At 43.8% G+C, this 13,334-nt stretch overlaps 1 long non-coding RNA gene across 1 annotated transcript; it reads right to left on the bottom strand.

Annotated features, from left to right (window-relative positions):
* Positions 1-4,196: 4,196 nt before the first annotated feature.
* Positions 4,197-12,908, bottom strand: LOC116973386. Its single transcript, XR_004412052.1, has 3 exons — positions 12,776-12,908; positions 5,062-5,066; positions 4,197-4,231 (listed from the first exon to the last, which is right to left on the bottom strand). It is a non-coding gene; the product is annotated as an uncharacterized LOC116973386 (long non-coding RNA).
* Between the last annotated feature and the right edge of the window lie 426 nt (positions 12,909-13,334).

Here is a 13,334-nt window from a genome sequence, read left to right as displayed (position 1 = left end):
ATTCAGTGGTTTTTGACAGAAACTAGACTGGGAGGAACCTAAAAACAAGCAATTTACACTGTATCTACATTAATTTAGTTAGATTTGTTTAGTTTCTTGTACAACAAACTGTCAGCATTAGGAAAATGAACAAGGAGTAGGAAAACATATATATTTTACCTTTTCTTTTTAATTACAAAGAAGTGGCAGTATTTTTTGAGAAATCTGTAAGCAGAAAATAATGAATAAACTGGTGAAAAGTATTAGGTGCAGTCATTTATTATGACAGAAATACATTCTGAAATGTCTGAAGAAGGGTCCTGCCCCAAAACGTCACTTATCCATATTCTCCAAAGAAGCTGCCTGACCTGTTTGGTTATTCGAGCACTGTGTATCATCTAGCTATTGGTGTTTTCTGGAGTATTTTTATGAACACATTAAGTTGGTATGCCTCTTACATCATTACAAAGATACCATTTCATATTTTGGGGGATTGATGTGGAAGGCACAATATAAATGCATATCTTTCCATCCCATTGTTTGAAGAAGCCCAATTAACGCAGAAGGTGAAATCAGGTTCCAGTTATAAGGTTAAGCCTGAAGATGAATAAATGAATTTGATGAAGAGTCCCAACCCAAAATGTTGCTTGTCCATTCCCTCCCCAAATGCTGCTTGACGCACTGAGTTTAGTTTAGATTAGATTAGTGTAGTTTATTTTTTGTTGCATGCTATCCAGTCAGTGGAAAGACTATACATGATTACGTGTACAGAAATAAGATAAAGGGAATAACGTTCAGTTCAAAATAAAGTCCAGTTGTCGGATTAAAGATAGTCCAAGGGTCTCCAATGAGATAGATGGTAGCTCAGAGCCACTCTCTAGTTGGTGATAGGATGGAACAGTTGCCTGATAACAGCTGGGACGAAACTGTCCCTGAATCTGGAGGTATGCATTTTTACACTTCTGTACCTCTTGGGAGAGGGGAGAAGGGGAGAAGAGGGGGTGACCGGTGTGAAACTCATCCTTGTTTATTGGAGCAAAGAAGTCCTCCTGCAATTGTACAGGACCCTAGTGAGACCACACGTGGAGTATTGTGTACAGTTTTGGTCTCCAAACTTGAGGAAGGACATTCTTGCTATTGAGGGAGTGCAGCATAGGTTCACGAGGTTTATTCCAGGGATGGCGGGACTGTCATATGTTGATAGACTGGAGCAGCTGGGCTTGTATACTCCAGAATTTAGGATGAGAGGGTATCTTATTGAAACATATAAGATTATTAAGGGTTTGGACACGCTAGAGGCAGGAAACATGTTCCCAATGTTGGGGAAGTCCAGAACCAGGGGCCATAGTTTAAGAATAAGTGGTAAGCCATTTAGAACGGAGATGAAGAAAAGCTTTTTCACACAGAGAGTTGTGAGTGTGTGGAATTCTCTGCCTCAGAGGATGGTGGAGGCTGGTTCTCTGGATGCTTTCAAGAGAGAGTTAGATAGAGCTGTTGGGGACAGCGGAATTAGGGGATATGAAGGCAGGAACGGGGTACTGATTGTGGATGATCAGCCATGATCACATTGAATGGCTGTGCTGGCTTGAAGGGCCGAATGGCCTACTCCTGCACCTATTGTCTATTGTCTTATATCCCTTGCACTGGGTGAATGATCTGCTGATGTTTTCCAAGAATCAAAGCATCACTCCTAGTTACAGTTTTGCAATCAAATATCTCTGAGGGATTATTTTAGAAATAACTAAGGAGCCCATGCTTTTGAGTTATTTTATTACGCTGGATGAAATGAAATGTTTAATACTCATGTAATGTGACCATTTTTGATCAAAATATAAAATAATGCATTCAATTTTTTTGCTATCTTGACAGTTCTTTTTCAGTCACAATTTGATAGAAAAGCATTATAGAGAATAACCACACAAGATTAGACTTTTAAAAGATGTCCCTGAGCTCATGCTGACCCTCTCACACTTATGTTCACTTCACTGATATGAGCAAAGGGATTAATACAAAAATACTGAGCAGTGGAGTTTCAGCACGTGCAGTGGACTGGACTATAATGGTTATGGCCGTGGCCTATGCTTCAGGCCTGTGTTAGCTCCTTGCCCACTCTATGCAAGCTCAACTGCGTGTCTCCAAGGGGCAGCTGCCAGAAAGCTCCTTCGCCACATCCAGGTGTCTCCCACGACCAACGGAACACAGCAAATGCTGAAAAACTGAACAATTAAAACAATACGCAAAACAAAACAGTTGAAAAATGCTACATGTATTCAAAAACGTAAAATTGCTGTCAAATAAAGAGTGAATTGGCCAACCAACAAAAATATAATAATTTAAATAAAAATCAGCAACTCTATTTATAGGAATAGCACAGTGCTTGTTGGACCACCGGCATAGTGATGAGGGCCCACATTATATGTTGTCCCTCAGAAAAATACAGAACTCCTCTGGGTTCAGTACTGATGCTGGGCAGAAGTGAGTGGTCAGATATGTGTCAGAATTTGTCTCCAGCAAATTCCTAATATCGCCAGTATGGAAACATGGAATCGAGAAATGCATTGCTGCATGCACTGTAGCTCGTCAGTGGACTCACAGAGAAACATTTGCACTTAACAATCCACTGTCTTGATGTTTTAAGAATATATTATATTCCGCATGCAAATTCACATGCTAGTTCTCATACAACATTACTTTATCGGAGGGTATTCTAACGCTAGTTCCTTTAATTGGATTAATTTAATTGTGTACTAGCACTGAGAATGGCAAAAGATGTGATAAATTTCATTGAGTAATTTAATTTGAGAATTATATATATTTTAAACTTACTTTGAACTCTCCTTGAGTAAGATGCAAGTACATCAAGTTCTCAAAGGCAACTAATGAGATTTGTTTCAAAATAAAAATATTAAATCATCTAGAATTTAGGTTATGCCCTTGGGGATGCACCAGTTTGCTAAAAGTTAAATATAAAAGTGTGCTACTATCATTGCAAATACTCAAAATAAGCTCAATCTTTTCAGCAGATGTTCATAGAGTAAACCAATGCTAATGCTAAAGTACCATCAATATTTTATATAATTTACTAGACCAAGTGCAGACCCGTTGGGTCTGTTCCCCAACATGCGGTTGTGGGGGGGGGGAGGTGGCATGCAGCGTCACACACACTAACTATCCCCCCCCCCCCGCACTCACGCTAATTACCCCCCTTGATATTATATTAATATTATTAATTTGCTCCTTTTACCTCATAACCACCCTATCTACTGACACATAGCCCCCAACTTGCAGTCACATCTAGAGAGGGGGGGAGGGGGGGGGGGTAGAGAGTGAGGGCAGAGAGAGAAGGGGCAGAGACACAGAGAGAGAGACAAGAGGGAGAGGGGGTGGCGAGGAGGAGAAGAGGAAGGGTGGGTGAGAGGGGAAAGGTGGGGGTGGAGGGGAGGAGAGAGAGAGGGTGAGAGTGAGGGGGAGAGAGGGGGGGAGAGGTGAGGGGAGGGGGGAGAGGGGAGGGGGAGAGGTGAGGGGAGGGGTAGAGGTGGGGAGCAGGGAGGGTGGAGGGAAGGGGGTAGGGGTGTGTGGAGGGGAGGGGGGGTTTAGGGGAGGGATGGTGGGGGAGGGGATGGAGGGGAGGAGGGGGAGAAAAAGAGGGGAGAAAAAGAGAGGGGGGGGAGAGGAGAGGGGGGAGAGGAGAGGGGGTTGAGGACAGGGGAGATAGGAGAGGGGGGAGAGGAGAGGGGGGGAGAGGAGAGGGGGGAGAGGAGAGGGAGAGGATAGGGAGAGGAGAGAGGGGGAGAGAGGAGAGGGGGGAGTGAGGGAGGTGTGCTGAGGGGGATGAGGTGAAGGGAGGGGGAGAGGCGGGGAGGGGGTGTGGAGGGAAGGGGTAGGGGTGTGTGGAGGGAAGGGGGGTTTAGGGGAGGGACGGTGGGGTAGGGGATGGAGGGGAGGAGGGCGAGAAAAATAGGGGAGAAAGAGAGGGGGGTAGTGGAGAGGAGAGGGGGGAGAGGAGAGGGGGGGAGAGAGGAGAGGGGGGGAGAGAGGAGAGGGGGGAGAGGAGAGGGGGGGAGAGGAGAGGGGGGTAGAGGAGAGGGGGGGAGGGGAGAGGGGGGGGGGCGGAGGGAGAGGAGAGGGGGGGAGCGGAGAGGGGGGGAGAGAGAGTGCCTTTTTATTTCAACCCAAACCCCCCAAACAACCATTTGCAGGCAGTGCTTTTTTACTTTAACCATATTTTCATTTTCAAACCACATTAAGGGTACTTATTCACAGTTGTGTGAACATGTGTTCAGTGTTATTCACAGCTCAGAGAAACGTGACCCTCTGCCATCCTCCAGCTTGCAGACTAATTGAGGCACACCACTTCCTGGTTTTATAGTCCACCCCCCCCCCTGCCGCCAGCGGGGGCAGCAGAGAGAATGGGGAATTTTGTAAAATCATTAATATCTCTGTCAATTTTCATCGACTGGAAAAATCCACGGCACACATGTGGCGGAAGGGGGCTCTGAGCGAGGTGGCAAAAAATGACAGTCGTAGGTGGCGGCGTTCTCTCGGAAATCGCTGCACAGATCGCCAAAACCGGTCAAGAACAGACTTTTAGTAATATAGATGTTACCTGAGTATGTCATTGGAATTATAATGGATTTATTTCATTATAGAAACAGAATAGCTACAATATAGGCTCGTGAAACTGTGTTTAATTTTATCTTATGTTAAGAATGATGGTTTAAGAGCTGGAGAGATATTAGTGCACACACGGAAATTTGGGAGGAAATCTTAATTGGGACTGACAATGTCCAAGACGCACTATCGTCATTGCAAGTGTCCTTGGACCTCTGGAATGGTGTCTGCATTGCATGTGTACTCTTGTGGTGCAAATCACACTCAATTGAACTTTTTTAATGCTTACCAGACCTGCCAGAATTTGAATAAAATGTGACCATAAAGAGAGGACAATACTGACTGTTGGATCTATTACCCCTCTTAACCTTGCACACCTGAGCATGTGTTCAGCAGCAGCAGTAACACACTTCACCCTACCACCACTGCCAATCTACCTCTACTGCTGCCAACAGCATTCTGTAAAGAGACATGAACTATGTATGCCAATATGCTGGCGGATGGCACTTACTATGATTCCATAAGTGTTTGAAGATTTATTTGGTTATTTTAAATTGAAAAAGTTTGGTGTGAAAAGTGCTGAAAACCTTTTCTTGATTTTGAAAGTACTAAGAACTTTTGAAACTTTGTATCAAGAAATGTGGTGGCCCTTTGAGTACTGCCAAGGTAAAGTCTGTTGGATGATTTCACTGGATTGTATGCAACAACAACAACAAAAATTCACTGTACATAGATTCATGTGACAATAAAGTATCATTGGGGTTTGGAGAAAAACCAATTGCCCCATGTAATGGACTATTGGAAGGTAGTGTATGAATTAAAGAATGAGCATTAGGCTTACAAAGTGATCAATGTTGCTGGAAGAGGAAGATTGAGGAAGAATAGTGCTCCTACTGGGAGGCCATATTTCACCAGACTCTCACTGGGAACCTATTGTCGAGGAACTTGATTACATTGCCTTTTTTTCCTCCCCATGTCTACGTGATGTATAAATTGATTTATTAGTGATAATTTTTCAATTAAACTATACCAACACAAAATTGCCTCGGCAACTTTCTGTTATGATCCGTGTTATTGCACACAATTCTTCCAAGCTGTAGCGACAGATTTTAATATCATTCAAGAGATATTACATAGTACATTTAGTACATTTTATTTATATAGCACGTTTAAATCAACTTGCGTTGAAAACAAAGTGCTTTACATAAAATAAATAATTTAAAAACTAATAAAGTTTCCGTACATCCATAGAAAAATTAAAAATCAGAAAAATGAAATAACACATTATAGAATTCAACAAGAATGTCCCCCCCCCCACAGCAGAATCAAAATTTTCCACTGTGGGGAAAGGCATCAGATAGTTCAGTCCTCTTCCTCTGTGAATCACCCGAGGTCGGGGCCTATTTGTGGCCTCCGCAGCCAGTCCGATGTTTTCAGGCCCTCTTTGCCGGAAAGCTGGAACTCCGGCATCGGGTAAACACTCCTCATTGGAAAATGTCTGGAGCGGCCGCTTCCTCCCCAGAGACTGCGGCACCCTTAGTCCTTAGGCTGGAGCTCCGACTCTGGTGATCCCGGATCCCAGGATCCCAGGCTCTGCAGTGTTTTAAATCCAGCGTCGCCCGCGACTGGACGCCCCGCAGCCACAGCTCCTCGATGTTGGAGTCAGTGGTCACCGCACTCCGGAGCTTATGCACGGCGACCCGGTAAGGCATTGCCGGCTCCGTGTTGGTATCCCAGTGCTGAGCCACCGCCGAAGCTGTAGTCCCGGCCGGTCCCGACAGGAAACATCGCTTCAGTCCGATGGTAAGCCGCAAGGAAGGGGCGAAGAAGCAGCTCGGAGGAAAGCCACCTCTCCGACCAAGTAGGGACTAGGAAATAAAGTTTCCACCTTCCCCTCCCCCATCCACCACATAAAAGACCTCCAACTAACATTTATTTTTTGACAGGACTAAAAATAAAAATAAAAAAGGGTGAAATGGCAGACTGCAGGGAGAGCAGCCATACACAACGGCGCCCCACTCCTGCAGTCCGCCATCTTGTATATCTAGCCACTAAGTGGCCTACATGTTTAGGGAGGATATCATTATACGCATGCGAGCTTTCCATCGAGGACCTTCAGAGCTTCTTCACAGATAAATCTTCATAACACTGTCTTTTGATTAATAGACTCTTTACTGTTGATGAAAAACAATAAGGTATACATCCAACCTTCTTCCAACACATACACTATAATCTTCATCGAACTCCGCTTTAAAGGTTAGAAAACTCCTCGTGTCTCCGTTACACTTCGTTTGGTCAAAGGGTATGCCTTCCTCATGCTGGTCCAAAACTTAACTAAAAACTAAGCTTCTGCGCAAGAAACCTAGCTCCAAACATGCCCTAGAATAGGTCATAAATCCCACCCATATAATAACGGGCAGTCTAAAATTTAAAGACACATGCCATAATTAATGGCACACAAAACAAGCCAAATGGCCACTACACAAGCGCCCAGTCACAAATTTAATAGCATCAATCATTGTACAATGCACATTTCCACCACTTCCGATGGAATTCAGAACTCTCAGCGCCAGAAAACAAAATTGGTTGCAAAAACAAGGAGCACCAACTGTTGTCTTGTGCATTTAGACTATTGAAAAAAATCATTCTGCTAAACTTCCATTCTGCAGACACATCTAAAGCCAACTCAAGAATTAATTGTAGACTGCTCAGACATCTTCCAAAGTCCACGTTGTGTGCTTAAACTAACAATTTTCAGTGGAATTTAACTACTAAGCAAATCACAGGGCATCAAAGAGGTCAAAGAGAGCGCCTAAATCTTTACTGAAGGAGACATCATTGATTTTGTTGAGAATGAGAAAAAGGTGGCATTGCACATAATAACCAGCATTGTAAAATGTTTAGTCTTTTAGTTTAGTTGAGACATACAGCGCGGAAACAGGCTCTCCCACCGAATACACACTGACCAGCGATCCTCTCACATTAACAGTACCCTATACACACTAAGGACAATTTATACATACACCAAGCTAATTAACCAACAAACCTGTATGTGTTTGGAGTGTGGGAGGAACTCGAAGCTCTCAGAGAAAATCCATGCAGGTCACGTTTAAACTCCAAGCAGTCAAGCACCCGTAATCAGGATCGAACCCGGGTCTCTGGCGCTGTAAGGCAATGGCTCTATCGCTATGCCATTGTGCTGCCCAATCTTCCAAGATTCAGGCTGTCATCAAATGAATGAATGTACAATGGTAGCATTTATTCCAGGCTGGTTGGTTGTCTGCTCTTAGCTACATAACTTATTATCATGAGTGAACTACTCTTGCTATGTGATGAGTGACCGAGGTGGAAGGTCAAGGGCATAAGGTTGAGGGGCAATTGGCCTGTAGGGGAAGAGGAGAAAAAATATCCAGATTGTCTACGGCGAATTCAAAGTGTGAAATTACTAACTATAATTGCAATATCTGAATAAGTAACAGCCATGCATCAACCTTACATTTCCTTTGTCATTGGCCATCATGGTGTCTGCCTTGGTTGCATTGCCAATTATAATACCGTACAAAAAGAATAATGAACTTATGCCATACGGTATGATCAACTTGAAGAACTACTGCCTTCCATGTGGCCTTACCTGTCACAATGTTCCTATGCAGTCAATGAAGTGGCCAATGCATGGTCAATGGAAGACCACTGACTTGTAGCAGTGTGCATTGCAATATCCTTGACATTCCCTGAATCTGGAAGGTTCTAATGGGTATTACCTTTAGCTTCACCATTCTCATTCAATGGTCTTGCTAGATATTGAGTTTGCAAAACTAGGTACAGTAATATGTTTTGTCAAAGTCATGTTGAATTCAAGTCTGTTATGCAAAGGTATATTTGATATGGGGAAGAAGGCGAATAATGATTTGTGTCAGCTTATTCCAAACTGAATTAAAATATTCCTCATTTTACTTAGCCTGCTGGATTAGAAGTCGTTTATCCTTTATGCACATAATATGAATGAAGAAAGATTTCAAATTACTGCAGCGTGAATCCTTGGTTATCAGAAAACAGCAGAAACAAAATTACATGCAATGCAGGATTCATAATCTGCCACGCAATGAATTTTAATATTGAAAAAATTACACAGCATCTCAGTGAAACTCGATGTGGATCTGTTTGGTGGCAGAAGACGCAGGGAGAGAACAATATATTAAAGCTAAAAGTTAAACTTATGAACTTAGAGCTTGGCAGCAACAATAACAGATCTTTGTGAAGACCGTTGGGTCCCATGTTCACACGGGAGGGCTGGTCCCCCAACGCAATATTCCACCTCTCCAACAATTCCAATATTGGTGGCCAGTGTGGGGGCGGGGGGTTTTCTCGAGCACTAGTATGAGTGTTGTGGGCTGAAGGGGCTGGCTTCCAGAGGGCTAGTATGGACATTGTGGGCCAAAAGGATTCTTGGGGTGACAGCTCAGTTACTCAAGCCTGATGTGCTGGCAGCTCACTCGCAGCTGGTGGGCTGCATTTGACACAACTCTTCCAAGCAGGGTGCAAGGCCTCCAAATTCAAGTGCAGTTTCATACCACTTCAAGCAGGGTGCAAGGCCACCAAATTCAACTGCAGTTTCATACCATTTCAAGCAGGGTGCAAGGCCACTGAATACAAGTGCAGTTTCCTACCACTTCAAGCAGGGTACAAGCAAGGCCACTGATTTCAAGTGCAGTTTCTGACCACTTCAAGCAGGGTGCAAGGCCACCAAATTCAAGTACAGTTTCCGACCACTTCAAGCAGGGTGCAAGGCCACCAAATTCAAGTGCAGTTTCATACCACTTCAAGCAGGGTGCAAGGCCACCAAATTCAAGTGCAGTTTCATACCACTTCAAGCAGGGTGCAAGGCCACCAAATTCAAGTGCAGTTTCATACCATTTCATGCAGGGTTCAAGCCCACCACATTTAAATGCAGTTTCATACCATTTCAAGCAGGGTGAAACCACCATAAAACCTCACAAAACACCACAAAACACCACACTCAGAGTTCAGTAGACATTCAGTGTGTTCAGTTGATTCACAGCTCAGACAGAGTCGTGACCTCTGCCTCCACCATCTTGCAGAGACTGAGCCACACCCACACTTCTGGGTTTTATAATCCGTACCCCTTCCCACCAGAAGAGGCGTGGTCTTCATGGTGTGATTGACAGGAGAGAGATTCTCAACATTTTTTAATCACTAATAACACTTTTATTTTTCATTGTTGGGAAGAAACCTCTGCATCTAATGAGGAGGACTGAGTAAGATGGCCAAAAATCACAGCCGTAAGTGGTAGCATTTTATCTAAAATCAATATACAGTGCAAACAGGAAGTTGTCAATTTTCGACCACCAACAGCCATTTGCAGTGCTTCACTTCAAACCAACCACCACCAACAGCCATTTCCTGTGCTTCACTTCAAACCAACCACCACCAACATCCATCTGATGTGCTTCACTTGAAACCAAACACCACCAACAGCCATCTGCTGTGCTTCACTATTTAACTATGCCATCGATCGGAACAAAACTTGTTGCACTTGAGCACAGGAGAATGATGAGTAAGGTGGTGAAAAATCGTAGCGCTAACGTACCGTTGTTGCGCAAATAGAAAAACCATGCAAACTGGAAGAGCACAAGATCAGAGTTTTGATTATGTATAGATTTTCATAATTCATCTTTGGAGATAATATACAATAGACAATAGACAATAGGTGCAGGAGTAGACCAGTCGGATCTTCGAGCCAGCGCCGCCATTAAATGTTATCATGGCTGATCATTCACAATCAGTGCCCTGTTCCTGCCTTCTCCCCATATTCCCTGACTACGCTATCTTTAAAAGCCCTATATAGCTCTAATTTGAAAGTATCCAGAGAATTCTACAACACTCAGAACACTCTGTGTGAAAAAGTGTTTCCTCATCTCTGTTCTAAATGGCTTACCCCTTATTCTTAAACTGTGGTCCCTGGTTCAGGACTCCCGCAACATTGGGAACATGTTTCTTTCCTCCAGCGTGTCCAGATCGTTAATAATCTTATATGTTTCAAGAAGACTGCCTCTCATCCTTGGCATTGCTATTATTTTTTCATCTTGAGAAGTAGAGGTTGTATAGTGTATATGGACACAGAATGTTTTTGATAATATTAGTGATTTAGCAACAAAGCTGAAACATGTGCTACAAAAGGTACACCAATAACCTGGATTTGAAATTGGCTAATTAATAGACAACAGAGGGTCATGGTGCATGTTTGTTTTTGGACTGAAAAGGGAATTGTGGCATTTGCTGGGGATCGGTATTATGACCATCATTTTTCTTCTGTCCGTGTTGATGACGTAGATTTGGGGTGAAAGGCACAAGTTCTAAATTTGCAGTAATAAAAAAACTTACCAAAGTTGTGAATATTTGGGAGGATCGTGATAAACTGCTGCAGGATATACAAACTGCTTGGTGGCTGGGCAGGCACAAAGCAGACAAAGTTTAATATAGAGTAATGCAAGATGATACATTTAGGTAGGAAGAATGGGGAGAGGCAGTGTAATAAAGGATACTATTCAGAAAAGGGTGCAGTAACCAAGGGAATGTGTGAACACACCATTGAAATGGCTAAGGAAGATGACAAAGACGTTAATAAAGACAAAAAGAAACAGCTTTATCAATTACTAGACCAAGTGCGGACCCATTGGGTCCCGTTCCCCCAACATAATATTTCACCAAACTGTGCATGTGCGGCCTGACGAACCCGCACAGTGGAGGCACAACTGCCACGTTCAAAGTTGTGCCATTGACATCAGAAATTAAGTTAAAGTTAGTAAAAGTGAAGAGAGGACCCGTGCAGGTGTTTGTAAAATGGAAAGAAACTTACCTGAAAGGTCCCAACTGCGCAGGCACGAGGAAACGGCATCATTTTGCGTCACTGCCGCGTCACCGGTGCCATTGTCAATTGTGACGTGGCTGACGGGCTTCCCCCAACTGTGCAGGCCTGGCCGGCATGTGGGGATACTTTTGTTAATTTAAGTTTTAAATGGCAATAATTTGTAAAACATAACATCAATCTGAACGACACGTGCGACATCACAGGACAATGGTGAATATGATGGGACTAAAATTGTAGCACTATCGTGTACCGTTTTTGCAGAGTTTCGAGCACAAACAAACAAGATGAGAGTTTTAGTAATATACAAGACTAAGTGGATCCCAGTATCACATGGGAGGGCTAGTCCCCCAACACAATATTCCACCTCTCCACCAATTCCAATATTGGTGGTCATTGGGGGGGAGTGATTTTCTGGACGCTAGTATGGGTGTTGTGTGCTAAAGGAACTCGTTTCCAGAGGGCTAGTATGGATATTGTGGGCCGAATGGATTCTGGGGCTGGTGGCTCAGTCACTCAAGCCTGTTGTGCTGGCAGCTCACTCACTCATGGCTGGTGGGTTCGCAGTTGACTCACAGCTCTTCCTTGAAATTCCATTTCAAGCAGGGTGCAAGGGCACCAAATTCAAGTGCAGTTTCATACCATTTCAAGCAGGATGCAAGGCCACTAAAGACAGCGAGTTATGATCTCCCCCTCCCCCATCATGCAGAGGCTGAGCCATGCCCACACTTCCGGGTTTTATAGTCCCTCCCCCTCATACCAGAAGATGCGTGGCCTTCATGGCATGATTTACAGGAGAGAAAATCTCAACATTTTTTAGACACAAATGACTCTTTAATTTTCATCGATGGGTAAAATCCTCGGCACATAATGAGCAGAGGGGAATTCTGAGTAAGATGGCCAACAATCACAGCCTTACGTAGTAACATTTTTACTGAAATCAATATAAAGCGCAAACAGGAAGTGGTCAAGATTAGACTTTTGATTATACAGGTGCTAAGGCAGCTCTAATTAGGCAAGGCAGCTCGCTTTAGCATATTCAAAACCAATGGCAAGGCAGCTCGCTTTAGCACTTTCAAAACCAAAGGCAAGGCTGCTCGCTTTAGCACTTTCAAAACAAAAGGCAGGGCAGCTGGTTTTAGCACTTTCAAAACCAAAGGCAAAGCAGCTCTCTTTAGCAGTTTCAAAACCAAAGGCAAAACAGCTTGCTTTAGCACTTTCAAAACCAAAGGCAACGCAGCTTGCTTTAGCACTTTCAAAACCAAAGACATCGCAGCTTTAGCACTTACAAACCAAAACACGTCAGTAAAACCACTCACAATTTAGTAGACATGTGTTCAGTGTTATTCACAGCTCAGACTGAGAATTGCGAGCTCTCGCTCCCACATCTTGCAGAGGACTGAGGCACCTCCACACAACCGGGTTTTATAGTCCGTCCGGAAGGGGCGTGGCCTTCAGGAGAGAGAATCTCCACTGATTTTAAACACTAATAACTCTTTTATTTTTCATCGATGGCAAAAATCCTCTTGTCCTGCGCAGTGGAGAGGGACTCTGAGTAAGATGGCCAAAAATCACAGCCGTAAGTGGCAGCGTTTTTTCTAAAATCAATATACAGAACAACAGGAAGTGGTCAAGATCAGACTTTTAATAATATAGATATATACTAGACCAAGTATGGGTTGACCCGTTGGGCCCCGTTCCCCCAATGCAATATTCCACCACTCACCCTTAGCCCCCAACTGCGCAGGCACGCTGATGTTTTTAAAGTTTAAATTGGCAATACATGTGAACCCTCTTCAGTCCCTATTCCCCTCCTCCATTATTCTCCCTTTCCCCACCCACCACTAACCCTTCCCTT

Source organism: Amblyraja radiata, chromosome 1, assembly GCF_010909765.2.
Source record: "Amblyraja radiata isolate CabotCenter1 chromosome 1, sAmbRad1.1.pri, whole genome shotgun sequence".
Classification (NCBI taxonomy): Eukaryota; Metazoa; Chordata; class Chondrichthyes; order Rajiformes; family Rajidae; genus Amblyraja; species Amblyraja radiata.
The sequence above is the reverse complement of the archived record's forward strand: the minus strand, read 5'-3'. Positions and strand labels throughout refer to the sequence as shown.